Below are 11,189 nucleotides of genomic sequence, written 5' to 3'. Positions count from 1 at the left end.
AAATCTCTGTTATTGATACACATGTTACCCAAAAGCAGGTCACTTCAGTCAGGACCCTTGTTGGATGAATGAGGTGGAGAGACAGATGTTGAATTGAAAAGCTCAATCCTAATGGATATGTTTCACATTTATGCCCTATGCTAGTTTTTCTGGAAGTATTTAAAATATTTTAGCAAAATATAAATGCATTTTGCATGTTGTGAAACCACAAGGGGATAAGTGGTATTTGGATTCTGTGACCCGAGTAAAGTGAGGTTTTTCTTTTTTCATGGTTGTTTTGTATTATTTATTGTACATCATTGACGCCTGTTCTCTCATAACATTTTTTATACCTCCTTTCTCCTTGAAAACATGATTACTTCATATTTATTCTGCACCACACTCCAGTCCAGTTGGTGGCAGTAATGCACCATAGGTGGGTCTGCTAACTGCCATAAAAAGACAAAGAAGAAGAAGAAGAAGTTGGTTTCATCACAGCTTGGCTGTGTTGCACACGGTGTACTTTTCATTTTCTGAGTATTTTTTGTAATATGTGCACTTTGTTTGGCTCTTTCAAAAAAATCTAATACTTTTATTAAAAATACTAATGCAGTGTAATCCGTTTAGATGTATTGTTATGTGTATAAAGTACAAAGACTCTCTGATGTGTACTCATCATTGCCGTGCCAAATCTCTCACTGTAGGCTTTGAAAATTAACCACACAGAATGTATAATGTGAAAACTATGCACTGTTTGGGAGAATGTAATCATACAATTTGAGCATGCATCTGTAACTGCTTAAGAAACGGAACTGAAGATGAAAAGTAAAATAATAAGCAGAATGTACAACCCCAATTCCAATGAAGTTGGGACGTTAATGAAGTGCCGCCTGAGGGATCGAAGGTCACGGGCATCCAGTGTTGGTATTCAGCCTTACGTGCAGAGATTTCTCCTAATATTGAATTTTCTAATATTTTGATGATATTATGGACAGTTGATGATGAATCCCTAGATTCCTTGCAATTGTATGTTGAGAAACATTGTTCTTAAACTGCTGGACTATTTGCCCACACAGTTGTTCACAAAGTGGTGAACCTCGCCCCATCCTTGCTTGTGAACGACTGAGCCTTTTGCGGATGCTCCTTTTATACCCAATCATGACAAACACCTGTTTCCAATTCACCTGTTCACCTGTGGAATGTTCACATCTGTGTTTTTTGAACATTCCTTAACTTTCCCAGTCTTTTACTGCCCCTGTCCCAGCTTTTTTGGAACTTGTTGCAGGCATCAAATTCAAAAGGAGTGAAGATTTGCAAAACAACAATAAAGTTTATCAGTTTGAACATTCGATACCTTGTCTTCGTAGTGTATTCAATTGAATATAGGTTGAAAAGGATTTGAAAATCATTGTATTCGGTTTTTATTTACGTTTTACACAACGTCCCAACTTCATTGGAATTGGGGTTGTAATTTGAAGAAAGAAGGGGAATGGTGGTATCATAACACCAGCTATGACACCCACTGTGAGCAGAAAAATAAGCAAGAATTGTAGCCTAACCTTAATTAAATAATACCAAGAATCTGTGGTAAAATGAAATTTTTCCAGTTTACTTTTGTTTGTTACAACGATGCCTCAGGAACATTACAAATATGTGTTCCACCCATTAGCTCGATTGTAAAACACAAGAGCAGGCTGTTTAGTTTTTTGAATTTTTTAAAAAATATGCTTCACTTCAAAAATCATTGTCATGTTACAAATTAAAATATACCATTACAGTGAAGAGGTAACTTCAATTTGGAAAATACTGAACATATCCTAACTTATAAAAACATGAATGATTCAAAACTGTAATGTACAATTACTTCCCAAAAAGTTCTTGTGCAAAGTATATAAGACATCTGTATGAATTAATAAATGTTCCTAAATTCTTCACACTTGTGGCATATTTATAAATCATAAATCGCCCATATCATGTTAAATTTGTGCATGTAAAAAAGTGCCCTCAAATATCTTTATGTGGAAGAAAATACAGAAAGAGAAAGAAATGGTCCCCATTCGGGGTTAGAAAAGAAATTCCTGCAATATAAATAATTCTCCGATTGTTTTTATAGATTTTGGATGGAGGGTGTTGAGAACACAAATATTAGCTGATTAATATTAGCAAATAGTAATTATTATTAATATTAACAGATGTTAGCTACCTCAGATTATTGATCACTTGTGAGAGCCAAAGGGCAAGTAAGTGCTTTCCAGGAGAATTTGGAGGTCTGCACAGTCCCCCCTGCAAGCAGATTAACTTCAATTGTCAGCCGCTATCCACACTGCAGATATTTAAAAACGCACAAACAGAGTAAACTGCCTTAGATTTTTCACGAAGTGTGCAAGTGAAGTAACCAGTTACAGTCCTTTTAAATGTATGCTTTTAAAACTCGCTCTGAACTTTTATCACCGAACAGTAATGTCTCTCTGTTTCGTGCGTCCGAATTTTATGAACCAAGACAGACAAACAGGTTCCACCGAGACTTGAACTCGGATCGCTGGATTCAGAGTCCAGAGTGCTAACCATTACACCATGGGACCGTCTTAAGCACTTTTCTACAGTAAATACGGTAATGGCAAAGCACTGTAACGTGTTTATTTACATTTTAGGTGCTCGTTTGACATACTAAAAACTGTTCAGTGCTTTTTTAATAATGTAAATATACTTGTAATACTTCTGTGCCCTCGGAATCTTTACCCGATGCATACACTGCATTTTTGCGTCTCATATTTGGGACGACCTTCACACATTTAAGAGTTTTTATTTACCTCTGGTGAGAATTTCCGCAGTTCCTACCTGTGACATCTCACCTTCCCTCATAGCTGAGCTCACTTGAAGTTTTCTGAGTGTCTTAGGAGACTCTTTGGATTGCAGTACCTGTTCATTTCATATGTTGCCCAAAAGGCGGAGTGGTGGCTCTGAGGCTAGGGATCTGCACTAGCAATCGGAAGGTTGCCGGTTCGAATCCCGTAAATGCCAATAGGGACTCTGCTCTGTTGGGCCCTTCAGCAAGGTCCTTAACCTGCAATTGCTGAGCGCTTTGAGTAGTGAGAAAAGCGCTATATAAATGCAAAGAATTATTATTATTAGAATTAAAGCAATTATAGATGTTCTAAAAAAATCGTAAAAAATAAGAAGCAAACGAAACATATTGTAGCATACCTGTGTCCGGATATAAGAGGGACTAAGTGTTTGAGAGGCCAAGTCCAAAATGATGGGATTCCTGGAGAAGCGGACTTTAAATCCTCGCTAGTGAGCGGAAATTGAGAGGGGCGTGTCACCGCTGCTGAAGCCCATCCCCCTGGCTGCGCGGCTCTAATGTGTACCCGACTATTAGGTCGGCTCACGGAGGGGAGGAACAGGGAGACAGACAAGTTACCTGTGACCCCGGGTACGCGAGAATTTAGCCCTACCTCTGTAATACACCTTTTACTGTCAGATGCGTCCGATTGAAAACCGCATGGGGGGTGGCGTGATGATTTCGCTCTGTCCACGGCCGTTTTCCGAGAGCTGAACAGGGGAAACAAGGCTCAAAGATCAGGGGCTATAGGTCTAGCTTCTGTGAACATGTTGGGGGACGTCTCTCGAAGATTAGGGGCAACACGCTTGAGATCGGAGGCTAAAGCCCTGGAACACCCCTGCCTAACGACGCCACTGGGCAGGCGGTGTTTATGTGTGGGCAAATGAGATAAGCAGCTGGGAGCGCCCATCGGAGTGTAAAGCGGCAAATTCCATTCCATTCCAATCCCGTTACAATATTAAACGTGTCGAATTTCTCTAGATAAAACGCGACAACAAAAATTATTTCTTTTGGGCCCATTTTTTATACATTATTGTAGAGCATCGAGATAGAAAGACTATAAGACCCATAACGAATGGGAGTTAAGCCAAATAATGGGCGCATTTTTTCCACAACAAATGATGTACAATAGTCTTCTTGCAGAAATAAACTACGCTGTAAAAGCCATGTAAACCGCTCCGTAAAAATAACAGTCACTTCTCTAGACGGGCTATTGCACTCTCACAGTGTTACAGATCGTGTGGTGTCCCTTTCCACGTCTCTCCGTTATCATTTACATCGCCGTGTTTATACTGTCCTGACAATCTCCACCAGCGTTCTCGAGCCTTCTCGGACTTGAAAGGTATAACGAGAAATGTCCTGGGGTTCCAGGAACGTAGAACTCAGAACACCTGTGAATACCCTGCTATCGATCGCCTCTCCATCCCCGTCTCTAGGTGACAATACTGGTTACTACAGTGTGTATGTTTTGTACATTGGATAAGGCCGTTTTATTTTTACTTCGTTGTCTCACTAGAAGGTACTACTTAGAAAGGAACTATCTATCTAATGTAAAATTCTCCGCTGGGAAACCCTTACTGAGTGCAGATAGACGTGCGGGTATACAATGACCAGGGTGAGGTCCCGCCTTGTACACAGCAGCATAGACTCGTCTATAAAACGATTGACAATATGCTCCATTGCAAGGAGCTTTAAAAGGAAAACATTATTTCAGTTTGTTATTGGCACAACAACTTTGCAAAATAAGTAATGTTACATAACAGGAAGATACAATTGATGCTGTGAACAGAATAATAAAAGGTTAAAAAGTAAATTTTTAGCAGAGGATGGTTTCGATCCATCGACCTTGGGTTATGGGCCCAGCACGCTTCCGCTGCGCCACTCTGCTCGATATTACTGTCCACTTGTAAATAAATAAATAAATAATCAACATGTCGTTAGAGGGTGATGTTTATCAAATCCAGTTTATTTTTATTTAAATAAATAAAAGTAAACCAAATGATCACTTAACGGTGCCATAAAATGATTTAAATAGGTCTCAAATGTTCAAAACTATAACTAAATCACAAAAGACACCAGAGTATAAAAATAACAAGGCAAAAGAAAAGCAATACATTTATTATTCAATTGAAATATTGTGTATCATACAATAGTTAAAATCTTTTTAAAGTCATAATTGTTGCCTGGGTGGCGCAGCTTCCCGGGTCCTCCCTGCGTGGAGTTTGCATGTTCTCCCCGTGTCTGCGTGGGTTTCCTCCCACAGTCCAAAGACATGTGAGTTAGGTGCATTGGCGATTCTAAATTGTCCCTAGTGTCTGTGTGTGTGTGTGTGTGTGTGTGTGTGTGTGTGTGTGTGTGTGTGTGTGTGTGTGTGTGTGCGCCCTTGTTTCCTGCCTTGTGCCCTGTGTTGGCTGGGATTGGCTCCAGCAGACCCCCGTCACCCTGTAGTTAGAATATAGCGGGTTGGATAATGGATGGATGGATAATTGTTGCCGAACATAGTCGGTGGCTATGTGCATCGTGCTTTACCCAATTACATCCATTCGTCCTTCCATCTTTCAAACCTGCTTATCCAGTCATCTGGAAAATACATTTTGTTTGGAAAAGTACAATTGTGAAGTTTTAGAATTTATACTTAGGAAACAAAATAGTGCACAGTAACATGCCTTTGTCTCACTGAATAAACCTTACAATTCAGAGCTCTGCAAATTATTGCAACAACAACATCATAAATGTATTCAAATGTCAGTAGCTGGACATCCCTCAGTTACGCTTGTCTGCTCGATAGATAGATAGATAGATAGATAGATAGATAGATAGATAGATAGATAGATAGATAGATAGATAATAGATAGATAGATAGATATGATAGATAGATAGATAGATAGATAGATAGATAGATAGATAGATAGATAGATCTTTATTTGTCCCCAAGGGGAAATTTGGCTTTCTATAAAAGCTCTTTAAATGAATAAATACATAAATAGACAGATAAATACAAATATACACACATATACCAGAATGACTAAAAAGGAAGAAGAAAGAAAACGCCTCAGTGTTAGTGTGTCATGGAGAGAATGTGCAGCATTGTTCATAATGCCACTCAGTTTTGTTTTACCTCTCTCCTTTGCTGCTACCTCCATGGTCCAGAATGCATCCTATAACTGAGCCTGCCCTTTTAGTTAGCTTGTACATTCAGTGGCCTCTCTTGAAGTGATCTTACCAGCCCAACACACACCATACTGGTTATCAAAGAGTCACAGAAGATGTGATGGATGTCACTATTGAGTCTCCCAAGTAAAAAAGAGCATGCTGTGCCCTTCCTTATATAGTTCCTCTGTGTTCTGAGACCAGTCCACCCAGTTATTGATGTGGCCCCCCAAGTACTTGTAGAACCTCGTTATCTTTATATCCACTACCTGCTTAGTGACCAGACATAGAGGCTATTTGGTGTGTCAAAAGTCAATAAGCAATTCCTTGGTTTTGCTGATTTCTGAGATGCAGACAATTCTCTTTGCACCAAGAAACAAAGTTGTTTACCTGACTCCTCTCCTCTGTCTCATCCCCCTTATCATTATATACCCCATAATTGCTGAATCATCTGAGACATTCCACAAGTAACATGACCTGATCCTATATTTATAGTATGAGGTGTACAGAGTGAAGAGAAGAGCAGGCAGGACTGTTCCTTTTGGTGTCCCAGTGTTGTTCACATCCACGTCAGAGGTGTGGTCCTTAAGTCTCACAAACTGAGGTCTGTCTGACAGTTGGTCCCGTTATCCGGGACACCACAGGCTCATCTACCTGCAGAATCTCTTCTCTTACTGTTGAACATGCACATACTGTAGTTATCCTCTTTGTCTATACTTTATCGCAAGCCTTTCTTAATTGAGCCTTCTGAATCTACAGTATATGAACGACTACGTGCTACTGACATTTTATTTAACTTTTTTTGGAACTTGTTGTGTCACAAATAATTTTTTTTGAGGATTGGCGAACCATTAAAAGGTTACTTTGCTAAATATCTTCCAGTCAATAGCTTGCTTTAACGAACGACATTAAGCAAAGCGCCCCTGTGTTACTATGCCAAACTGAGTTCGCGTGTCAATCTATCTAGATATTTATCTTTGTTTATGACTGAGACTTGTTACAATTAACGTATTTATCAGATATACGTAAGTAGAAATCATTTTACCGACTATTAACTGGTCAATAGCAATTTTATTTAAAACGTAACGCAGGTTCCACAAAGATTCGAACTCGGATCGCTGGATTCAGAGTGCTAACCATCACACCATAGTTTCAATACCATCGTACTACTAAAATGCCCGCGGTGTTTAGGCATTCACTTTATTAAAATAGGTAAAAAGTATTTTGTTTTCGTAAGTACTCGTTTGTTTTCTTATATAATTGCGTTGTTTAAAGACTAAAGCCGGGACGCGGATAAAAATCTGTCATTTTGAACTGAGCATATTACCCAGAAAAAGAATATATTCTGTACTTTTAATAGCAATGTGTGCGATCACAAAACACTTTCCAGAGAAAACAATATTTCAAATGTATAGGGTTTTAAAATTAACGTATACCAATGGATCTACGTAAATAGCACGTGAAGAATACAATGCTGAGATATGCTAATGTTCAAAAACAGAGTTAGCAGAGGATGGTTTCGATCCATCGACCTCTGGGTTATGGGCCCAGCACGCTCCCGCTGCGCCACTCTGCTTTTTAAGAATTTAAATTTGCAGTGATGTAAAAAAAACTATACAAGCATCCAACTGCAGTCAGGGCATGTTTCAGTTCTTAATATACCAGCGCACCTCAGACACTATGAAGCCCGTACGTTCCCGTCGCCTTCTAGAGACACACTCCTCATGCGCTCGTGTGTCGTCCTCCCCGTTTTCAGATGGAATCGGGAGCTTCGAGGCCTGTGTAATGCACGCTTCAAAAACTTGCAACATGTATTTTCACATCTGGACCTCTTACAGCAAGTCACTACCACAGAATGAGTTTGTCTGTTAATATTTGTATATGGAGAATGTAAGAAAATAAATGCATAATAAGAACGCCACAATGTCATCACATTTCAATATAATAAAACACAAGAACAACGTATCAAACATTACTTTTATTTAAGGTGGCATAGTGCAAAACGGCATAAGGTATAGTTTCGCTATTGTCTTGACTGCTACAAATACAATAGACCATTATGAATTGTATTAATAGAGAATTTCCTTAATATGAATCAAATAAACCATATAATTTGAGTAAACAGTGCATGCCGGTCTTCAGAAGTTCTTTCGAATATTCACTTGGCATTACTACTGTGAACTGTGCTATTACTGACCTCATTATTTTCTTGTTTTTATATTAATGCAATACTTTACGTTAAGTCTCCCGATGCGGTTTTATTGATAAACTGTATTGCTTTCATTTTTATACCTCCGACAATTTAGTAACCAGAATCATTTGAGAACAACATTGACATCTAGTGGATTTTTTGTGTAAGTTACTAATGGCTTTTACTTTATAATTTAGATGTATAGATCTTTATTGTCATTGTCACTTTTACAAAGGAACAACGAAATTGAAGGACACATTTCACACACATTCATACTCATATCCATGTATGTATACTTCTTTATATACCATCCAATAAATAAGCTATAATTTCCTTCTGAGCTGCAGTGTGAAATACTCTGAATTCTTTTGCCTGTGTTCTGACCGACACTCCAGAGTGAACACTACATGTCCTGAACTCCTCATAGACACACAGTCGCCTTTTGCTATGTGCATACTCATACCAGAAGATTTCATACCATACTGATGGCTTTGCTGTTATACTGGCCCCTCGGCGCATCTTTGTGTAATTATTTGCTACAAGCCACAGCAGAACAAATCCACTGTTGAAACAGAATTGGAGAGACAAAAGAATTAACATATGCAGCCTGAAGCTAAGAGGCTTGAATAAATTATTGATAGGTGAAGTCACTGTGGAATATGTAAAACTCTACTCGTGACAGTTGCTGTGAGCAGACAAGTGAATAGGAAACTTATCCTTACCTCAAGAAAATGGTACTGAGAATCTAAAATAAAATGCGTCACTTCCAGGTTCCTTTTGTTGTCACAAGCATGACCAAAAATATGGGAGTCTATCCCTCCTCAGGAAGAACAGGCACTGTGTTTCTTCACAGATGATGTTAGAGGACTTTTGTTGACTATACACTAATGCAAAACTGCTGAGCGCAGAGCAGATTACACCCGGTGTCCTCCCAGAGGAGAAACCCCTTTCTCAGATTAAACAGAATGGGCTCAAGGCTCACCCTGCTGGTCCCTCTAAGGAAAATATTTCTGCTCTCTTAGCCTTAAAACATTTTCCAGCCCCAAAACCAGAAGTTTTCTAAAATTTGTTAAGACATTAATTGCTAAATTATGTGCAACAAGAACTGGAACAGATATTATGACTGTGACCTCCATTCCTGCTGTTGTGAATATTTCTCTGATGGCTCCTACATTGCTACATACACCAGATAATTTCAGATCGATCATCTATATGGAATGCTAATGGTATCCATCCATCCTCTTCCGCTTATCCGAGGTCGGGTCGCGGGGGCAGCAGCTTGAGCAGAGATGTCCAGACTTCCCTCTCCCCCGGCCACTTCTTCTAGCTCTTCCGGGAGAATCCCAAGGCGTTCCCAGGCCAGCCGAGAGACATAGTCCCTCCAGCGTGTCCTGTCTTCCCCGGGGCCTCCTCCCGGTTAGACGTGCCCGGAACACCTCACCAGGGAGGCATCCTGATCAGATGCCCAAGCCACCTCATCTGACTCCTCTCGATGCGGAGGAGCAGCGGCTCTACTCTGAGCCCCCTCCCGGATGACTGAGCTTCTCACCCTATCTTTAAGGGAAAGCCCAGACACCCTGCGGAGGAAACTCATTTCAGCCGCTTGTATTCGCGATCTCGTTCTTTCGGTCACTACCCATAGCTCATGACCATAGGTGAGGGTAGGAACATAGATCGACTGGTAGATTGAGAGCTTCGCCTTGTGCGCAGAAAACATCCCCACCTATCACTGGTACACTACACTGCTTTTCACAGCATAATTATATGAAACTAATAATTAGAACACGGCTTATCAATGCGTCTATACTATATTCTTGTCTAGTTGATGCTTATTAATAATTATATGTGAAAAAGTATTGCTGTTTCTCTATATATGAACAAATCTATGCAAAATGTATCTTACTTTTTCTCTATACGTCATTTTAATTTTCTATTTAAATAGGTTAACATATTCACATAAGTTGGAGGGTGCAAATTAAGGCACCGTCCCACCCCAAGCAGCACGAATACTAGCTACGCCACTGCCTGAAACATCCATTAAATTCCCAGGACACCTTGGCACAATATCTCTGAAAAGGATGTTTAATGACTACATCCCTCAATCCGGGGATGCGCCCAATCCAGCAAGCATCGGACACGAGACAGAAACACAATCCCTGGACGGGGCATCAATTCATCGGAAGGTGAACACAATTACACTCACACACTAGCGTCATTTTAGCAGCACCAAATCCCCAAACCTTCATGTATTTGGGAGGAACCCGGAGCCCACTGTGAAAACCCAGCAGGAAAACACGCAAACTCCAGGCAGGGAACACCAGCGACGTGACTCTCTGCGAGGCAGCAGCGCTACCGCTCTTTTACCGTGCCGCCCCCACATGTGTAATTATTAACAGTATTCATTGTTTAAATGAACTTAATGACTTATCTGTAAAATGTAACATAAATACTTTAATGTATTTCATCATGAAAGTGATATCCAGTGTAAACCTAAGGATTCTAAATGTGCAGAGAGCTGAAATATCATAAATGTAATGTGTTCTGTGTGGCGATTGCTGCTGTCCCTGCTGGAGGAAGCCCCAGAAGCTCATAGCGATTAACAACTGGGTCGGTTTTAAGATGACGTTTATGATGGTCTAGGGTGGCACGGTGGCGCAGTGAGTAGCGCTGCTGCCTCGCAGTTGGGAGACCTGGGGACCTGGGTTCGCTTCCCGGGTCCTCCCTGCGTGGAGTTTGCATGTTCTCCCCGTGTCTGCGTGGGTTTCCTCCGGGCGCTCCGGTGTCCTCCCACAGTCCAAAGACATGCAGGTTAGGTGGATTGGCGATTCTAAATTGGCCCGTGGGTGTGTTTGTGTGTGTCCTGCGGTGGGTTGGTACCCTGCCCGGGATTGTGCCCTGTGTTGGCTGGGATTGGCTCCAGCAGACCCCCGTGACCCTGTGTTCGGATTCAGCGGGTTGGAAAATGGGTGGGTGGTGGAGTCAAGTCAGTAAAACAAGAAGAGTCACCATTTAAAATCCAAGTCTCAG

General features: G+C 40.6%; 1 non-coding gene across 1 annotated transcript; it reads right to left on the bottom strand.

The window, feature by feature from the left end:
• Positions 1 to 2,489: 2,489 nt before the first annotated feature.
• On the bottom strand, positions 2,490 to 2,561 carry trnaq-cug (transfer RNA glutamine (anticodon CUG)). The gene has a single exon. It is a non-coding gene; the product is annotated as a tRNA-Gln (tRNA).
• Between the last annotated feature and the right edge of the window lie 8,628 nt (positions 2,562 to 11,189).

Source organism: Erpetoichthys calabaricus (assembly GCF_900747795.2).
Source record: "Erpetoichthys calabaricus chromosome 1 unlocalized genomic scaffold, fErpCal1.3 SUPER_1_unloc_10, whole genome shotgun sequence".
NCBI classification, from domain to species: domain Eukaryota; kingdom Metazoa; phylum Chordata; class Cladistia; order Polypteriformes; family Polypteridae; genus Erpetoichthys; species Erpetoichthys calabaricus.
The sequence above is the reverse complement of the archived record's forward strand: the minus strand, read 5'-3'. Positions and strand labels throughout refer to the sequence as shown.